Genomic DNA, 22,622 nt, shown 5'->3' on the forward strand with positions numbered 1-22,622 from the left:
TTTCGTCATATTCATTTGAAACTCCCATGACTTTTCAATTTCTTTCTAATAATAATAATTATAAATTGGTTAATAAGGTTAAATAAATATCAAACCTAAAGTGCAATCATATATAAACTAAATTTCAATATTAAAATAATATCTTTACTTCTACTTATAAAGTTATGTTTTTTTTTAACTTTTAACATATTATACTTAATTTATTGGTTTAAATATATTGTTGGATGTAAACCATTATCATTTTAAATATACAAATTTGGAACAACTTGTATAAAATACTTAAATTATTAATTTGAATATAACATTACAAGGTCAACTTAAATATAAATTTTAGTTGAACTTAAACAACCCAAATAATATTTTGCAAATAGTTAAAAGTGATAAATTGTAGTGTATTTCTAATAATGATTATAAGTTGGTTAATAAAGTTAAATAAATATCAAAACTAAAGAGTAATCATAAATATAATAAATTTTAGTTTTAAAATAATATCTTTACTTCTACTTATAAAGTTATGTCTTTAACTTTTAACATATTATACTTAATTTATTAATGTTGTTGTATGTAAACATTTATTAGTTTAAAGCTACAACTTTTGAACAGTTTGGACAAAATACTTAAATTGTTAATTTAAATATAACATTACAATGTCAACTTAAATATAAATCCAATTCCACTTAAAAAAATCAAAGAATATTTTGTAAATAGTTAAAATTGATATATTGTAGTGATAAATGCAAAAACTAAATTGTAATTTCAATTTAACTAAACTATTTCCTAAAGATATTTTTATAATCATTAAAAGTTTTCAAATAAGTAGCTTAAAATTACATACAATAACAATAGTTAAATATAACTATATATAAATGATTATATTGTTACCTTTAAAATCAAAAAAACAATGTTTGATTTAAATAATTATAATGATAGAAATTAAAACATTAAGCAAATAAGTTTTAAAAAATTAATTAACAATAATAACAACTATAAATAACATTAAACCATATATTATATTTAATTTTATTCATGTGTAACTTGCGGATAAAAGTCATTCAAACGATTGAGATTATGCAGTTATAATAGTTGTATATATTATCATACAATTCAAAATAATCAATATATTATATCAATTTAGTATACGAATTATTATATCAAATTTAACAAAAATGTTATAGAAATATACTTATTTTATTAACTTAAATATGTTTTTAGTTGTAGACATTATCGTAAATGGAAGACTTATGACTTATCAATATGATATATTTAATTTGTTAACTTCAATATATTGTTAAACTAGGTGTGAGACCCGTGTAATACATGATTTATATATATATATATATATATATATATATATATATATATATATATATATATATATATATATATATATATATATATTCTTGTTAAGTATTACATGTTTAATAATTTCTAAAACTGAATTTAAAAAGAATATAGTCGTCAATGAACAAATTTTTGCAAGGTTTTTGCAAATTATCGTCATATCAAAAGGGATTGGCCGTAAATTATGTTTTTCAATTAGGAAAGAAAAAACATCATAAATGGTCCTTGTGTTTTCCCAGATTCTGAATTTTAGTCCCCGTGGTTTAAAAATCTCATAAATGGTCCTTGTGCTTTCAAAACTTTTGACAGGTGGTCCTTATCCCTCACACCGTTAGAACCCCACCGTTAACCCTTATTTCATTAAAATAATATAAGGGCAAATCGGTCTTTTCACCGGTGCCCTCTTATTTATAACCAAATGCATGTCTATATTTTGAAAACCCTTCTCGCACCCACCCTCTTCTACTGTCACTCTATTGTGCATCCAATTGCAAAACGATTTCTGCAAGTGTCGAAGATGGCGATTTGTAGATGTGGAATGGAAACAACGAAGTTGACCTCATGAACGGATTGTAACCCACGAAGGCAATTTTTGAACTGTTCAAGATGTGGGTTCTTAAGGTGGGTTGACCCTCCGATGTGTGCAAGGGCATTGGTGGTGATTCCAGGTTTGATAAGATCAATAAATCGATTAGAAGAGAGGGTTGGGATTGCAAGTGCAGAACTTTGGAACTACCGGCTGATGTTGTTCTATTCATGGATGTTTTTTTTTTGGTTTTATTTTAACCAGTAAGGATTTGGATGGTAATAGGATGGGGGTTATTGGTTTCTTTTGTACGCATCTAACTAGTTCAGGGGGTTTTGGATTTTGATGGAATGGGTATTTTTGGTTTCATTTTGTTGTATGAAGTGTAACACATTAAGTTAATGGAAATGATGATTATGTATTTTGTTGTAAATCAGTGGTTTTGATGTGCATTTTCGTATGATACATTGTTATAACTGCATCTTGCAAATGGTTAGGAATGGTATTTCAAATCTACATTGTTATACATGCATGTTTTTTAGAAAAGGTTTGGAGAGGGTAATTCATAAGCAAAATGTTGATAAAATCATTACAAGTCTATGTTTAACCCATACAAACATGAGACTTACTTTCAACATACTTACTGATGGAAGGTCTTAACCCATACAAACATTACAAAAGACCTAGTTACCATAATTTAAACAGCCAAACCATAATTTAAGTTTCAAAAGACCTAACTACCCAAACATCCAACTAACTACTTAACATAATTGCCTAAATTACCCTTTCCCTTTCCTTGTGTCTTCCCCTTTGCCCGTGTCTTCCCTTTTCCCTGTGTCTTCCCCTTTGATCCAACTTCACCAATGCCTCCCTGCCCTTTACATGTTCTGGAATTGTGCCCCTTGTTATGACACTTTGAACAAGTGACTGCAAGAATTTTCCTGCTCAATTTAGTGGTTTGGTTGTTGGGCTCATCAACACCTCTCCTTCTCTTCTTTTTTGGCCTCCCAACCTCCACATATACATTTATTATATTTAAAACATTAACATACATGCTGGCATTAAAAGTACATATCTAGCCTAGTTGACATAACAACCTGTGTGTGATGTTTTGGTGGAGTTAACGTGAATGGACAATCACTTTTTGGCCACATTGAACGACCATTTATTGGATCAGTTTTGTTCAGATACATGGCTCTCCATGTTGATAACTTATAGCAAGGATGGACCCAATCCTCAACATCAGGGGCATTTTCTCCATTTTCAATTTTGTTCCATATAGCAGAAACAACATGCCTACATGGAAAACCTGTAATCTCCCAGAACCTACAAGTTCAGCTTCTTTCATTTAGGTTCACCACATATTGATCCTGCCATGTGCTTGCAACTTGGTACTTTCCTGCCCCATTATACTTAGCTACATACTTTGCTGCTTGAGTCTTAATCTCCTCTAAAATTATAGTTGCAGTAGTACTTAGTTCACCTTGACACTTATCTATTTCCTTTTGCACAACACACAATCTCTTCATGAGATACTCTCTAATATACTCTAATCAGGTGATGATTGGTTTATCCTTACCTTCCTCTATCTTGGCATTGAATACCTCACAAAGATTATTCAACAAACAATCAGTGTGTGCCCTACCTGTGAAAAACATATTCAAAAAGAGAATTTACAAATCTTATATTAAAACATAAAACTCAACAACTTCTAAATGACATACCACTGAAGTGAGATTTAGACCATGTCTCTGCAGGAATCTTACACAACCAAGCATGAGCTTCATCATTCATTTTCTTCAACTCATCCATTACATATTTAAAGTGATTTAATGTTGTTGCTCTACCACATTCCCAAACCAAGTCACTCAACTCTTTTCCTTTCCATTGTTTCTTCAAATTCTCCTGAATATGCCTCAAACAAAACCCATGTTCTGCATTGGGGAATACCTTTGCAACTGCTGGTATTATCCCCTTAACAAATGCAAATACAACCAGTTTCATTTATAAAAATAGAAAGTAAGGTACACTATCATGAGAAACAATTAGGTAAAACATACCTTTTGTCTATCAAAAATGAAGGTAAAATTTGAATTTGCTCCCAATTCCAAGTCTTCTCCTAACAGTTCCATGAAGCAGGTCCAAGAACTAGTTGTCTCAGCCTTTACCACTGCATATGTTACATGGTATATTCCATTATTTGAGTCTAGACCCACAACAGTTAGTACATGCCCAGGATATGGGCCTTTCAAGAATGTACCATCAACTCCCAGGAAATCCCTTAACCCAGTTTTGAATCCCAACTTCAATGCACCTAGACATACATATATTCTTCTAAAAGTTCTTGTAGTAGTCGACAAGCATGGTTTAGAATACACATATATCCTAACAATTGAACCAGGATTAGTGTTTAGAAGTTCCAAAGCATAATCCCTCAGATACCCATATTGAAGTTGGTAGTCCCCACTAATCACACGTTTAGCCATTTGCTTTGCCCTACCAACCTTTTGAACTAACATACCAAGCTCCAACTTCTTACACAACTCCTCGTGTGAAGCTTTGATTGGAATTTTAGGGTTACTCTAAATTTGTGGGACAATTAAGTTTGCTAAATATTTTGAAGTACAAGCTTTCATTGATCTTGTCTACAAACATTTATGGACATCATGTACTGTTTTCACCAACCAATCCTTATTCTCATCTGGCCTCGAGATTTGGACTGCCCAATGACATTTTCCTTTTTTACTAATCACATTTTTGCCCTTGCACTTTACTTTACTTCTAGTTGATGGGCCACCACATTCAACTGTTTCAGTAGATTGTCCCTTGCACTTTACCTTACTGCTAGTTGATGGCCCACCACATTGAACTGTTTCAGTAGATTGGCCCACAACACCTCCACATTTGACCCTTATCCTGATTTTATCATTTTTTGCTAAGTATAGGGACCTCCTTGTATTTACAGCATGTGCATGCATGTAGTCCACAACTTCCTTCTTTGTTTTTAAACACTACCCCACCCTATATGGTTTTAAATGGATCTCCCCATGTGAGCGTGGAGTTGACCTACTCAACTCCTTAAGCATTTTTGTCCTTTCATCTTCATAAAATCCTGCATACTGATAATCATCACTTTGAATAACTTCCAACTCTTCATCAACTATGTCATTCCCTATACTTTCGGTTTGCTTGTTTAAAATTCCATGTTCATCTACATCCACGACACTTTGGAATTCACTCATGTCTACATCCACATCAAATTGCAAGTTAGAATCATGTACAATGTAGTCACTATCATCAAAATCATCTCCACTATAATCAAAACCATCATCATTCTGACTATAGAAAGCATCTCCACTGTCATCACTTACCATGCCCTCTAGAATTTCCATTTCTACCTGATTGTCTTCACCATTTGGTACAATGTACTCAGCATCAAAGTCAGCATAAGTTGAATAATCATTTGTAAATGCTTCAAATTCATCGAGTCTTACACTTTGTTGTCCATCAATTGTAGTGGTGTTGATTATGATGGCATGTGCGGAATTAGAAAGGATCTAGTGAATCATCATGTAAAATCAAGAACACATGGAGTAAATAAATCTTTGTAAGCTCTTATTAGATCTAGAAAGATTATACAAATGGGTTTGTATACAATTTCTCTCTCTAGTCTAACACTCCAAATGGTTCCACTTACATAATGGGAGTCACTCACTTCCTATTTATAGGAAAGACTCAACCCATTTACACATACAAAGAGGAAAGCCTAAAACACTACATCCAAGCATGACTTTGCACCCTAACATTCTCCCCCTCAAAGTTAGGATTGGATGTTCGGCTTTAATATCCAACGAGCTAGCGCGATCAAGACCAAACTCCCCCTCGAAGTAACACTGGTCTTCAAATCCGCAAATGAATATTCGATAAACCCGAGAAGCTTCGAATACCCATCATTCTCCCCCTTTTTATAATCAAAAAATGATTATAAAACCCACTAAGGATGAGAAGCGCCCGAGGAATAGTCTTCACGATACCCCCCTTGATGTGTACCAAAAATGAATCACCAAAAATCTTGCACGGAAAAACAATCACGAAAAAGCCACAAAAAATTCCAATTTATGAAAAATTTTGACTTTTTGGGTGAAAGTTGCAAGATTTTTCAAAAACCGGGTAGAAATTGTCATTTTCTGAAACTTGCAGGGACCCGTTGCGCTAAAAACTACCAAATATGCGAACTCTAACCCATTTGCGAAACCGAGCATAAAGCGCAAATTCGCACTAACTGCAGGGACCAGAATTGAAAATTCTGCAACTTCTCAGCTTATATTACCCATATGCGAAGTTGGGTATAAACTGCCAATATTACGAAACTGCAGGGACTCTTTTCGAAACTTCTATTTTCTTCCCCAATTCACTAACCAGTGAAATATACTTCGCACGTCAAACAAATTCTTCACACGTGAAACATGAATGCGAACCATGGATGAGAAGACTTCACATCTTTAACCCATCTAACCAAATGTGAACCTTGTTGTCCTTATATGCGAATATCTCCAAAAAAATATCCAAATTGCGAACTCGATGTTGATTCACCCATATGCGAACCCAAAAAAATGAGCACACATCGAACACAATCCATAGATGCGAACACTCGATTGACTTCAAACCTGTCAAGTCGAGACTCCCAGGCTTGATGCTCGACTCTCAAATATGAGATCAATTCCGTAAATGAGACTCTCAACCACGATCCCAGATCTTTGACTCCAAAGTCAAAACTCGACATCAAATAATCACGAATCCAATTTCTATTCGACCCAAATAATCGATTGTTCGACCCTTAATCATAAATCCAGTTTCGTTTTCAATCATCTACCATCGACTTCGACTTTGACTTCCCAAGCATCGATATTAACCTGAAACATTCGCATCTTACAATCCCAAGAAACTGTTCGACCCAATTAATCCTTCATTTTCATATTTCCAATCAAAAACAAAATCGTCATGTCGATTCACGAAATTTATTTCCAATAGCATTCAAATCCATTCACCATCGATTCCAAACTTTCTTGACTTCGCATCGATGAGTCTTGTATTAACTTTGCTTTTCATTTACCACAAAATGTTCAATTTCCAAATCACTTTCATGATGCGAACATGAACAACTCACGGTGTTCAACATCACGAAGACAACTCATCCAAATTCGAAATTAAACTCAAAATTGAACATGATTTTGACATTCACAGTTCAAAAACAACTTATATCTTCCAATTTCTTCTTCCAATTCATTGAATCAACCCATAGAAGTCGAGTTTGACTTTTTCTGGGATTGACTTTTCGAAGTCAAAGATCAAGAAACACAAAATTGAAGTATCCAATACCAAATTTCAGATCAAAAACGTATTTTATCACAAGTTCTAAGCCTCTTTCATGAGTTCTTGACCAAAATCGATAAGATCAAAGAATTAATTTTCGATTATCCGACTGAGACTTGAACAAAAGCAATTTTAAAACCGAAGTGATAAAATCGATTTACAAAAATGACTCAACAATCAATTCCAATCGAAGTTAATATTTAAAGAAACGAAGATGAAGATATGATCAATTACAGACGATTAAGAATCCAAAACTGAATCGTGTGAGTTCAAAGGTACAACTATTTTGATGCGTACAAACTGGATACGTCAAAGAACAACTCGATCTTTACTTCCGATCGGTTCTAAATTCATTAATACGAGATGAAATCGAAGAAATAATGTCGAGTTTCATAAATTTGTGAAACAAATGGAATCAATACCAACAACGATACAGACCATGCGACTCAGGAATCGAAATATTATGAATGAGCAGTTCATCGGATCTAACTTATTGTGTACGAGTAGTTTAAATTTGGGCTCAATGATCCGATATGAACAGTACCTGATCTTTAATTTGGGTTTCATGAACAAAATATCTCAAATGTTGGGCTCAAGTTAAACGAATCATGAACAGTAAATTTTATTTTGTTTTTGGTTTGAATTTGATCTAAACAAAAATTAATTGGATCAACAAAGGGGTTGAAACGGATTAGATCCAACGAAACAAATTGATCAAAAAGGAAAAACGAAAAACACGAATCGAAATTCATGGATGTTTTGGAATCCATTTGAGAATTTGAGATACCTTTTTGACTAATCGAGTTCCGTTTTCAACAAACGAATCAAATTTGGAAGATCTTGGTTCTTTTGTCAGAATGAGAAAATCTCCAAAACGAACATTATACCACCCACCATGCGAGATGTACAACTCGTTCTTCGTGTTCTTCGTCGATCCAAGAACATCTTCAAAAGAACCACCAACACTTTTGGGTTTTGATTTCAAATTCAATGCAACCTTTGGAGTTTGTTGCTTTGGAACCCAAATTTGTTTCACGTATTTCGGCTTCACAACATATGACGATTTTTGTGAGTAAACCCGCTTATTCTTCCGATTCATCTTCTTCTTCATTTTCTTTCTCATCTTTTTGCATCTTGAAGACTTGGCTTCATGAACAAACCCACTTTCAACAACATGAACATTATGAGTTTGAATCAAATTTTTTGGAGTTTGATACTTGTGATTTTCTTGGATCATCGGCTTCCGATAAGGAGTCATTCCTTCAAATGAATCACAAGAACACAAAATATCATCGGTTTGAACTCCAATTGAGCAAAAAACTTTTTCATCTTGAAAATCAACTTGAACTCCTTTTTCTTGAACATCAAGAACATCACATTGAACTCCATTGTCAAAAACTTCAACAAGCTTAAGAGCACGAAGATCATTTGGGTTTTCAACAAGAGAAACATATTTCTTATCGAACAAATATTTTTCTTCTCCAATCTTATCACTACTACGTGATATTACGGAACATGTAATATCAGCCAACCATTTGATCTCACAAAGTGGTTGAAATATCAAGCTTCCATGATCATCCTTCAATCCTCCATAAGAAACCATAGTTCCCCAATATATCTTCTTGTTTAACACCAACCCATAATATTGATCTTTATTGACTTTGTATTTGATACCTTCAATGATCACAATCCAAGAATTGAAAGGAAAATTCACCATGATCACAAAAACTTTAAGATTTCTAGAGAGAAAAAATGATTTTGAGTGGGTTTTCTAGAGAGAGAAAGTAAAAATCACTTGAATTCTAGTGAAGAAAATCAAATTATGAATAGAATCAAAGATGAATTCGATTTCTAGAATCCAAAACTCTCTAAACCACGAAGATCCAAGATCATAAAATGAATCACCAAATCAAGAAAGCCATCAAGGATCAATTCTTGATCAAATCAAGAACACCCGCTCTGATACCAATTGTAGTGAATTAATATCGAGATTCCGAAAGCAATTATGATTGAATGAATGAAAAGTAAGAACACAGAGAGTAAATATTAATCAATCCTTACACAAATTACCCTTACACACTTCTTCTATGTGATCCATGATCAATCCTTCATTCACATCAATGACATTACTTCATTGGCTAACTTGAGACATAACATATGGAACAATAGTCTTTGAATGATCCTGACTTTCATCCATATCTATTACCTGTGGCTGGTCAACAACATGGTTGGCAGGGTGGTCTAACTCAAGATTTGTACTACACGATCCTACTTCTCTTCTATAAGGTTTTTTTCTATTAAGTTCCGATGACACACTCTCAGGTTCCAGTTCCTCAATAACAACTTTTAAAGGAGACTTAAAATAACTAGTTACCCTAGTCTGACCAATTTTAATATAGACCTTTACAAGTTTGTGCTTAGGGACATACGAAACCAATTTAAGAACATCTTGGTCATTACCTAAAGGCAATAACCCGTAGTCTAAGGGAAATTCAGGGATACATAAATGGTAGTAAAGAGTTTGTTCACCTTTGTACCCTAATTCTCGAACCATGTCATCAAGTTCATGGACTGAAAATAAATAAGTGTCAACGTCATCTACGTATGATATAGTACCATCGATGTATTTCCTTCCAGGTGACTTGGTGAAGACACCACTATAGTGTATCTTCAATGTGAAATAGTTATCATATCCCTCTACAAACACAAAAATAGAAAGGGTAAAGAAGATGATTTATCTTCACGAATACATTCAAGGAAAACAAAAACTTAAGGTTTTTTTTTATGAAAAATCTTACCATATCTCGATTGCAAGTCCTTCAAGCACGCATTTTTTTCACGCAAACACCATATTGACAGAACCATTGTCCTTTGGTGTTGTGTAAACCCTAAACCCCAATTTCGTTTCTTAGATGAGAGTGATCTGTTGAAGACGAAGTCATTGTACTCTTGGGAGATGAAGAGTGTTTGGGAGTTGACGTGAAGAAGACAGTGGCATAATCATTTCCCTCAATAAAGAAGAGGGCACAGGTGAAAAGACCGATTTGCCCTTATATTATTTTAATGAAATAAGGGTTAACGGTGGGGTTCTAACGGTGTGAGGGATAAGGACCATATGTCAAAAGTTTTGAAAGCACAGGGACCATTTATGAGAATTTTAAACCACAGGGACTAAACTTCAAAATCTGGAAAAACACAGGGACCATTTATGATGTTTTTTCATTAGGAAAGTTAATTTGAATTTTAAATTGAATTTAATACATTAATTGACAAATTACGTGAGAATTTTTGGAGACATTTAAGTTTCCTTATTTTTTTATTATATTTTTAGATTAGATTTTTTTTATAATTTAATAACAAAGACAATAAAAACTACAATTTGTCAAGTGGAATTAAATGAAATTGAAATTTTTTTAAAAATGTTATGTGGCATATTAAATTAGATGATGACATGTGGCCAAAAAAAACTTTTATTTATTAGGTAGGATAAATAATCTACATTAATATATTAAATAAGATTAAAAATTTAGTGTAAAATTTAAAACCTAAAGTAAAATATCAAATAATGTTTTTTAAAAAAATTCAATATATATTTTTTTAACATAGTTAAAAGGAAAACATTAAATATAATAAATATAAAACAACTTAAATCTATGAATCTAATTAACTAAAAGGTGTCTGAAAACTATATTTTTTAAAAACTAAAATTCAATTCGGTTGTTTTTAAATTAATTTATAATAATAATAGTTAAAAATAATAAAAACTTAGAAATTAACTTATGTTAGATTACAAACAATTGTTGATAATTTAAATAATCATCATCATGAAATTAAAACACCGTCAATTTTTTTAAATTAATAAATCATAACAGTAGTAAATTAAAATATTTAAATATGACTAATGTTATACACACATAAAACATGAGTATAGACCATTAAATGATTTGATTTTAATAAGCATTATTTTATCTATTGTTTAAATTAATTATAATTTTATATAAACTAAATGTAATAATTATTATTTTATAGTTAATATAAATGACATAAATATTTTCAATAACATAAGATTACCAAAAGTTTTAATTTTATTTTGTGTAACGCGCGGATATTCGCCTAGTTATCATCAATAAAGTGTGCGATAATGTCAATATATTGCACCCTTTTACTTGGACTTGTCCAACAATTGGTGTCAAATGAACCGTATTGAGGGGATTACATAAGAATGTTACCATTTTTTTTCTTCTAGATAATAATGTGACACATTTTTTGAAATTGTTGTTCGACTAGGTACAACCACCTTCCCATTTAGTGCATTTGTGTATTCAATAAATGTCTCATTTTCTACAAACTTAAAAGGTAGACCACCCACTACAAACTAATTCAACATAGCATTTTTAATTCGTTTTTCGTCATGTTTCCAAGTGTTAACACTACCCTCCCCGGATGGTGTTTTTTTAAATTGTAATGTTGGTTGGTTTTTCAAATTTTCGGGGTTTTGCTTACAATTTTTCACATGTACCTATATTATTTTCGTTGAATTTTAGAACCCTCTCACACCATTTTCACTTTCCATGTCGAACTCCATCAATAAAAATATTCTCAAATGATTTCCAACAATCAACCCTTGTTTTCCCTACTCTTTTTCTCTTTTGTGTTGGTTCCTCATTGATTTCTTGTTAAGCGTTGTCAACAAACACTTCATCATCATCAAACTATAATAGATAACAATAAAAACACAATTAAAATACAATAAATTTGACCGACAATACAAAACTGAAAATAATATACACAAAGGCAACACCAAGATAATTCACAAACGAAAGTGTTAGTTCTTTGTGAACAACTAAAATGTATGGAAAAAAACAAACATTAAGAGTGAAAGTAATAGCAAAACTATCATTCATAGTTATGGCAATGCAAATCCATGGTTTTTAAGCTCAATTAATAACTCTAGTTCAAACTACATGGCTCAAGAGTGAAAGTAATAGCAAAATTGTGATTCCCACAAGAAGGATTTGAATTTGAGCTTAGTTCTGAAGAAATGAAGGATTTATTGACAACATACTTGTGCCAAATATAGACATTGTCGCATGTTAACATAAATATTGGAACACAATAAAAAACACAAACTTCATAACACATGAAATCAAAATTCTTGACAACTTACTTATGTATCTTCATTGTTATATACCCAATTATCCACCGTTGCTCTTTAATTGTGCGTAGGAGATTGATTTGAAGTTCAATTGGGAATGAATGGAAGAAAAAATAAAACGAGATGAATGTTTTCAATAAAAGAGAGGAGAATAATTTTTTTTGAGTCTCCTGTTGTTGTCGTCGATAACAGAGAAAGGCCAAAAAACAAGTTTGTCATAGATCGTCGATCACAGAGAAGGGTAAAAAAACAAGTCGTTGAATGTGTTTGATGATTGTCGACGTCGAGCAGAAAAGCGACAGTACAAGATGAGAAAGAGAAAATCGAGACTTGTCATATTCTGGTTCCTTGACCCTATACCAGTTCCTTGGACACTAAACATAAACCGGTTCCTTGGCCCACTAAACCCGGACTTGGTCCATTAAAGTCGGTTTCGGTTTTTTAAACAAAGTCGGTTAAAAAAACCGGATTAAGTAGACCCGTTGAACCCATAACCGTAATACCCGAAACCTGGATAAGAGTAATTTTGAAACCCAATATCCGGACCGTTTAAGCATTTTCCGGTTATACCGATTCCGGTCTGGTTTTCCCTAGTACATTGGGCGTATCAGGAGTACACTGGCATATGCGATCAGTGCGTAAACCCTATTTTTGTGGTTTGAGCCCTATTTAAGCTCCTTAACTTCCCCAGACCCACTCCATTCTCAGCCTCCACCATTCCAACGCCCTCTCTTGAAACCCTAACCCTAGTTTGAACCTCTAACCCTAGTTTGAACCTCGTGAGCAAAAAGAATGTGTTTTTAAGTGCTTTGGAGTGTTCTTGGTGCACCTTAGAGAAGAAGGAACTCATTGAATAAACGTTGGTTGCATTAGAGCTTGTAGATCCATGCCTTGTTCACCTTGATCTTTCTCCTGAAGGTATAAAGTTTGAATCTTGATGATAAAATTGTTAGATCTAACTTGTTTTGGGTGTTATGAGTTTTAGGTCACTTTAAGTGCATAAAGTTTATATCTTGAAAGTTTGTGACCTTATTATGGATAAAGTTGGAAACTTTATCCACCTAAACATCATATTGATTCAAATCTAAAGGTTGGAGACTTGGACTTAAATGGATTAAGTTGAAAAAGATGCACTTTTGGTCCCTTTATGACTTAAAGACTATATCTTGTTTGTTGGGACCATTCTAATGGATAAAGTTGGAAACTTTATCCATTATGGAGCTATTAGGAACCATAAAAATGTGATCTTGGTCCTTCTATCCCTTCCATGCAAGAGTTGTAATGTCTTGATGGATAAATAAGTTAGGGTTTGGGCTTTTGGACCTTTTATAGCCATATAAAGTCTTAAAGGTGGAAACTTTATGACTTAAGACAATGTTTCGAGGCCAAATCTGAGTTTGGGTGAAAATTCCTTAAGGGATTAAGTGCTTAATGGAAAGGATGGAACCAGCTCGAGTACGCAAGGCGTAATTTTTGTACGTTGGGCGTACTAAGTCATCCCATGTACGTGGGGCGTAAGTTGAGTACGCAGGGTGTACTCAATCAGCCTTGGACTTTGACTTTTGTTGACTTCGTTGATCGTTGACTTTTTTTTTACAAAGTTTGACTTTAGGTCAAACTTGAGGGTTTTGATTGGTGATTAAGTTTATATATATGGTTCTGATGTTAGTAAATCCACGAGAGCAAGCAGTGTAGTAAGGAGTGTATCATGGTGTTCTCAGGATTTTATATTTCAGGTGAGTTTTGCCTCATTGTACCCATGGATCGAAGACACCAATGCCGTCCCACTAGTTTTGGTTATCTTTAGTAAAAGGTTGTCATAGGGACTGTATATAGTCATGTAGGATAGACTGAGGACTCTTGATTTAGGCTTTCTTGCCTTTTCCTTGTTTGGATGTGGCTCAAGAGTAATATTCTAGTCCGGGTGTGTATCTCACCTCTGAGTACGTACGATTATGCATTCCTTATATTGGTATTTTGTATGTTGCTATTTGTAGTGACCTGATAGATCGGTATCCTGGTAGTTGGTATTTTTTTATGTTGTAGTGATCTGTTAAATTTGTATCCTGGTATTTAAGATGTTGCTATATTGTAATGAGTTGTTAGATTTGTATCCTGGTATTTAGGATTTTGTTATGTTGTAGTGACATGTTTGATCTGCATCCTGGTAGTTGGTATGTTGCTATGTTGTAGAGACATATTAGATATGTATCCTGGTAGTTGGTATGCTGTTATGTTGTAGTGATCTGTTAGATTTGTATATTGGTATTTAGGATGTTGTTATGTGGTAGTGATCTGTAGATCTATATGTCTATATGTACTTGCTAGTTATCATCTAATGGAGTGCCCTATGGGCTGTATGTAGTCATGTATGATAGTCTGAGAATTTTTGATCTAGTCTTTCTTTCATTTTCCTTGTTTGGATATGGCTCTAGAGCAGGATCATCTGTTCAGGTGGCTATCTCACCTCTGGTTACTTATGGTTACACGTTCTATGGAGGTTAGCTGGTAGCAGGACTGTATGTTGTAAGAGGACTAGTAGGCGGTAATGAGTTGTATGATTGATGTTTGAATGTATTATGTGCCTGCTTGATCCTTGATTGTTTATATGTCGACATATGGTGGTAGTGGGTTGAGGCGGTCCCGCTTTGTGTTGTAGGCCAAGATACCCGGTGCGGACCCGCTGTAAGCCGTAGGCACGGAGGCTCAGGAAGGACGGTTGGGTTGGGGTGGTAGGCCAACAAACCCTGGTTATTCCACCCTGATGGCTGAGTGGACCCAATGCATGCTTGTATGTTTATCGTATGGGGTATTTTTGGGGATACTTACTAAGATTTGTGCTCATCCAATTGTTTATTCTTTCAAGTATCATCAGTCATCATAGGAAGGCAAAGACGTGACTGTACACATTCATCTGCAACAATAAAGATTTTGTGCTTTAATATTACTCTGATTTTTATAAATGTATTTGGAATAAACGATTTTCTCCATAACAAATTTGTAATTGGGAAGATTTACTTAAATAAAATTGAAAATTGTTTGCTGTGAAAATGGGACATTACAAGTGTTGGATTAGGTGTCTAAGCTCATAACTATAATTGGTATGTACTTGACCTGAGAGTAGCATGGTCCATTCGGGTTGCATATCACCAGGACAATTTGATAGGATGGATACTTGAGTAAGAGGTTATTTATGATTTATTAATATATTATAAGTTCTAATATATTAATATGAAATCATAAGATTTAATTAGTATTGATTAAGAATTAATCTGGAATTTATTTGGTGATCAAAAGAGGCTAATTAAATATACAGTGGTTGATTGTGTAAATCAATGATACATATAAATTAGGCTAATAATCCATGGGGAATTATTAGTGGTGGGCTAAGCTTATGTAAGTTCCATAAGGTGTTAATCAATTACAAGCCCAAGTGTAGGAATTAGGGTTACACATGACTCTTGGATTCCTACACTATAAATATGTAACCCCTTAGCCTAGAATGGTTGAAGAAGTTGCACAAGTTTTACACACGTGATCTTGGAGATCATAGAGCCGATTTTGGGTGCCAGTATTTCCTCTCTCAAGTTCTCCTTTGTCTTAGGTGTGTTGTGAACCGTTTGAGGTGTCACACTTGGGGCACTAAGTTCTTAAAGGCCAAACACAACAAGTTCTACAAGCTACATAAAAAGGTAAACTCCTAACTAGTATTTTATGTTGTTTATGTCTATTGCATGCTAGTTGTTGGCTTAATGCTTTGGAAACAATATTGTATGCATATTTAGATAAAACACAGATCCAAAACATTTAGGGTTGTATGTGCACCATAGGATGTTGTAGTATACAAAACCCAACAGTTGTATCAGAGTCATGAGTTGTTTTCTATTATATTTTATGCATGGATTAATTTTCAAAGTTGAAAAATCGAATATCGTGGGATTGATTCTACGAATATCATGGGATTGACTTTAAAATCTGGGTTAACACGCACAAAATTTTGGTAGAAAATGAAAGTTCATAAAATTGATGATCGACCATCCAAATTACATCAAAAACAGTTAAATAAGAAACATAAATTAAAACGGAACCTTAAAGGTCCATGGACCAAATACAAACCCAAAACAAAACCCAAAGTTGAAAGAAAAATAACAAAAAATTTCATAACTCCATTTAGAAAGCGATTTTTGGACTCAAAATTTTTCACGATGTGCTCCTCATTCCAAGCTTCGATTTGACTGGTCGTCGACCTAAAACGGAGTCCCGTAGCCAAAGTTACGGTCATTTCCATGATGCCTCTTTAGTCACACGACCGGGGGCCTCTAGGAACGCAAGAGCCCGATCCTCCACAATAGGGACCGCATCAATTACATTAAAATAATTCAATATTTTCTTTCATTTTTTATAAATTCAAACTTCCTAAATTATAAATATTCATATTTTTTTAATAAACCCATGTAATACACGAGTCTCACAACTAGTATAGTGTTATATTAAAATCTAACACTATATATAGTGTTACACTAAAATCTCACACTATATATAGTGTTAGGTATAATGTACGATTGGAGCGTTATAGTATAATTTATAATACAAAAATTGGTTTTTTAGTGTAGGGTTTGAGATGCGCTGAGGAGTAGAATTCTACACCTGACATTTAACACACGGCGCTAAAGTTGGTTAACCAAAAACAACTTTTGTTAAATATCCCAGCAAATAGTAATAGAAATATTATTTAAAATTATCAAAACAATAAAAGCAAATATTCACCATGTTCCATCACAAGTTGGTAAATGTATAAGATATTGGTAATTGCTTGTCGCAGGTTTTTACGTGTCTTTGTTGCATATTAGGAGTGAAAATTGATTAAACCAATATGACATATCACAACTTGTTGCATTGTCATACGTATAAGATAATTTTTTAAGTTAAGGAACGAAAGTTATTAAAGAAAATCAAATTATATATACTACCTGGGATAAACACGAAAACTTAAAAAATGAAAGTGGTAAGAGTGACATTTTATAAAGTTCAAAATTAAGGAAATCAAAGTAAATGTGGATAAACAATAATTTTTAGAAAACGAAAGGATAAAAATGACATGTTACAAAGTTAAAGGTAGAGGGTCAAAATGATATTCTAAAAAGTAAAGGGATGAAAAATATCATTTTGTTGCAAAATAGAAAAATTGAAAGTGAAAAATTGTAGAAATCTAGGGGAACAAAATCTCAACTTTATGCATTGCCAAACATATACATTGTGCATGATAACTTGTGTGTTTGGCTACCGTAACTTCTCCTCGCATAAGTTACCTTTTAGTATATACTAGTATTTGCATCAACCTTTTTCCGAGGGTTTTTACGTGATTTTGCGTATTAGTAGAGTATAGAAGGGAAAATCGTGTGTGTGTATAATTCGCGTCTGCCCTTTGCCGAGGGTTTTTACGTGATTTTGCATATTAGTAGAGTATAGAAGGGAAAATCATGTGTGTGTGTGTGTATATATATATATATATATATATATATATATATATATATATATATATAAGGACGGTGGATAAACACGAAAATTTAGAAAACGAAGGGGTAAAAGTGACAATTTATAAATTTGAAGGTGTAGGGGTGAGAGTGATATTTTAAAAAGTAAGGGATGAAAAAATATCATTTAACAAAGTAAACGGGTTGCAAGTGATGGAAAAAATGACAATTTACAAAGTTGAAGGTAACGGGTGAAAGTGATATTCAAAAAACAAAAATAATCGAAGATATAACTTTACAAAAATAAAGGGGTTGTAAGTTGCAAATAATACAAAGTTCAGATTAAAATAATATTTTATGCACTAAAATACTTATACATTGTGCATTAGGAGACGTACTTTTAGCTACAATACATCTCCTCGGTCCTGAGAAGTTGGGTTTTGTAGGTAAATGTGTAATACATTATATATACTAGGCGAATGCCCGTGCGTTGCGCAGAAACACCTATATAGTTGAAATCTTTACAAATATATGTTTTTTTAAATATAACAATAATGTTGTTGTTAAATTTGATATAATAATTCATATACTAAATTGGTATAATATATTGATTATTTTGAATTATATGATAATATATACATCTATTATAACTTCATAATGTCAACCGTTTGAATGACTTCTACCCGCGAGTTACTCATGAATAAAATTAAATAAAATATATGGTTTATTGTTATTTATAGTTGTTGTTATTGTTAATTAATTTTTTGAAATCTATTTATTTAACGTTTTAATTTCTATCATTATAATTATTTAAAACATTAAACATTCTTTTTTTGATTTTAAAGGTAACAATATAATCATTTATATAGAGTTATATTTAACTATTGTTATTGTAAGTTATTTTAAGCTATTTATTTGAAAACTTTTAACGATTATACAAATATCTTTAGGAAATATTTTAGTTAAATTGAGATTATAATTCAGTTTTGCATTGAGCACTACAATTTATCACTTTTAACTATTCACAAAATATTCATTGGGTTTTTTAAGTGGAACTGAAATTTATATTTAAGTTAACATTGTAATGTTATATTTAAATTAACAATTTAAGTATTTTGTCCAAACTATTTAAAATTTGTAGCTTTAAATTGATAATGGTTTACATACAACAACATCTTAATCTAATAAATTAAGTATAATCTGTTAAAAATTAAAGACATAACTTTATAAGTAGAAGTAAAGATGTTATTTTAATATTGAAATTTAGTTTATTTATAATTACAATTTTGGTTTGATATTTATTTAACATTATTAACCAACTTATAATCATTATTAGAAAGACACTACAATTTATCACTTTTAACTATTTACAAAATATTAATTGGATTGTTTTAGTTAAACTAAAATTTATATTTAAGTTGATACTGTAACGTGATATTTAAATTTATAATTTAAGTATTTTATACAAATTATTCAAAAGTTATAGTTTTAAAATGATAATGGTTTACACCCAATACTATATTAAAACTAAAAATTAAGTATAATTTGTTAAAAGTTAAAAAACATAACTTTATAAGTAGAAGTAAGATATTCTTTTAATATTAAAATTTAGTTTGTATATGATTACACTTTATGTTTGATATTTATTTAATCTTATTAACCAACTTATAACAATTATTAGGAAGAAATTGAAAAGTCATGGAAGTTTCAAATGAATATTATGAAAGGAAAAAAGCATGAGAGTTTCAAATAAATATGATGAAAAGAAATATGCTAGCTTTATAAGATATATCAGACGAATGCCCATGCGTTGCGCATAAACACTTATATAATCGAAGTCATTACAAATATATGTTTTTTTTTGAAATATAGCAATAACGTTGTTGTTAAATTTGATATAATAATTCGTATATTAAATTAATATAATATATTGATTATTTTGAATTATATGATAATATATATATATATATATATATATATATATATATATATATATATATATATATATATTATAACTACATAATCTCAATCGTTTGGATGACTTCTATCTGCGAGTTACACATGAATAAAATTAAATAAAATTTATGGTTTAATGTTATTTATAGTTGTTGTTATTGTTAATTATTTTTTTAAAATTTATTTGTTTAATGTTTTAATTTCAATCATTCTAATTATTTAAAACTTCAAACATTGTTTTTTGATTTTAAAGTTAACAATATAATCATTTATATAGAGTTATTTTTAACTATTGTTATTGTAAGTTATTTTAAACTACTTAATTGAAAACTTTTAACGATTATAGAAATATATTTAGAAAATAGTTTAGTTAGATTGAGATTACAATTTATTTTTTGCATTTATCACTATAATTTATCACTTTTAACCATTCCCATCAACCTTATAATTTAAAATGAAAAAGAAAACGAAAATAAATCACTGAAAAAGTGGCGGCTACCGCAGTACCGTGCACCACCTCAATCATTCACATCAATATCATTCGTAATCACCGTCATCTATTTTAATTTTCTATATAATCCTTTCGAGTTATTTAAAAGGGTTCCATTTCCAAGGTTATTTGTACATGCTTCTTCACCACGTTTAAAGCTACCCCAAAATAAATGCTTCATTACAAAGCATTTTAAAAACACCTGAAAACCCTAATTTCCAGCAGCTCCCACTAAGACCAATGGCTTTTCCAAAAATGGTACTTAAGCTGTCAGTCTACAGGAGAACCCAAAAAGTCTTATTTACAGAAGCCACTAAGGAGTTTGTAGATTTTCTGTTCCACGCCTTCTCTTTGCCTCTCGACACCCTTATCCAGGTACTGGGTTCCATTCAAATGGTAGTTGTTTGGGTCAACTCAAAGAAAGCGTTGAAATATTGAATCAAGCTTACATTCAACCATATATCTATAAAAATGATATCGTTAACCCCAAAACAACGTTCAATAGAAACATGCTTCTGTTTTCGAATCATGCTTCTTCTATGATGTTTGGCCTTGACCTTCCGGCAGGCCAAGCACCGCTCTACTAACCAGGCGATCTCCCGCTTCATGCAGGGCCACCAGTAACTCAACCTCAGGTCTCTATACATTTTTTTAGCCCCTTGATGTATAGAGAACCTGGACTTGTGTGCCTCTTTCAATATTTTTTGCCTCGCTCCTCCAGATGTTGGAACCCACACTCGGCTACACTAGGTCAAAAGACCACGACCATCTCGATCCAACAAAGGAATTTGACCCCGTATCCGCTCTAACTTCCAATTTTCTCTCTTTAAACCCTCCACTTGAGCCTCCTTGATCATATCCAACAATGGAGAGATCACTGTCATCCTTAAACAATCGTTCCCAATCGGGGAACCTGTTGTCTTGCGGCTCAAATCATCTACCACCACATTGGCCCTCCTTATATGGTATAAGATCTCTCAGTCATAATCCTTTAGCACATACAACCACCCCCTCTATCGCATGTTGAGGTTCTGTTGATCCATCAAATACTTCAAACTTTTATGGTCTGTAAAGATGGTGCACCGCACCCCATACAAGTAATGCCTCCAGATTTTGAGGGCAAACACCACCGCCCCCAATTCCGGGTCGTGAGTGGGGTAATTTGCCTCATGAGGCTTCAACTGCCTCGAGGTGTACACGGTCACATGCCCCCTCTGCATCAGTAGTTCAATACTGCCCCTAACCCTGAGATCGATGCATCACAATACACTACCAAATCGTCCAGCCCCTCGGGTAGTACTAGGATCGGGGCCTCACACAACCTCTACTTCAAGATATCGAAAGCCGACTGTTGGTTCGGGCCCCTACCGGAAAGTCACATTCTTCTTGGTCAAACGGGTCAATGACACAACGATTTTGGAGAAATCCTGGATGAATGTCCGATAATAGCCCGCTAAACCCAAGAAGCTAAGGATCTCAGATGCATTCTTCGGTACTTCCCACTGCATCACTGCCTCAACCTTGGTTGGATCAACCGAAATACCCTCATGGTTGATGATGTGCCCCAAAACTGCACCTCTCGCAACCAGAAATCACACTTTGAGAACTTGGCATATAGCCTTTCCGTCCTCAGTGTCTCTAGTACCTCCCTCAGATGGTGCTCGTACTGCTCCTTGGTCTTAGAATAGACCAGGATATCATCAATGAACACGATCACCGACCGATCCATCATCGGTCTGCACACCAAGTTCATGAGGTCCATGAACGTTGCTGGGGCATTGGTGAGCCCGAATTCCATCACCACAAACTCATAGTGCCCGTACTGAGTCTTGAAAGCTATCTTCGGTATATCCTCAGCCCGAATCCTCATCTGATGGTACCCCGACCGAAGATCAATCTTGGAAAACCAAGATGCATCCTGTAGCTGGTCGAATAAATCATCGATCCGTGGGAGCGGATAACGGGTTTTCACCGTTAACTTGTTCAGCTCCCGATAATCAATACACATCCTTTGTGATCCGTCCTTCTTTTTCATGAACATGATCGGTGCTCCCCATGGGGAAATACTCGGACGGATAAACTCTCGGTCTAGCAGCTCCTGAAGCTGCGTAGATAGCTCATGCATCTCGGGCAGAGCCAGCCGGTACGGTGCTTTGGCTATCGAAGTAGCACCTAGTACCAAATTGATGTGAAACTCTACCTACCTCTCCGGAAGCACCCGTGGAAACTCTTCGGGAAAGACATCCTGGAAATCTCATACAATTGACACATTACCCAAATCGGTCGTAGGCTCAACCCTTGTATCTA

This window comes from Lactuca serriola, chromosome 8 (assembly GCF_051521515.1).
Source record: "Lactuca serriola cultivar US96UC23 chromosome 8, Lser_US96UC23_V15, whole genome shotgun sequence".
NCBI classification, from domain to species: domain Eukaryota; kingdom Viridiplantae; phylum Streptophyta; class Magnoliopsida; order Asterales; family Asteraceae; genus Lactuca; species Lactuca serriola.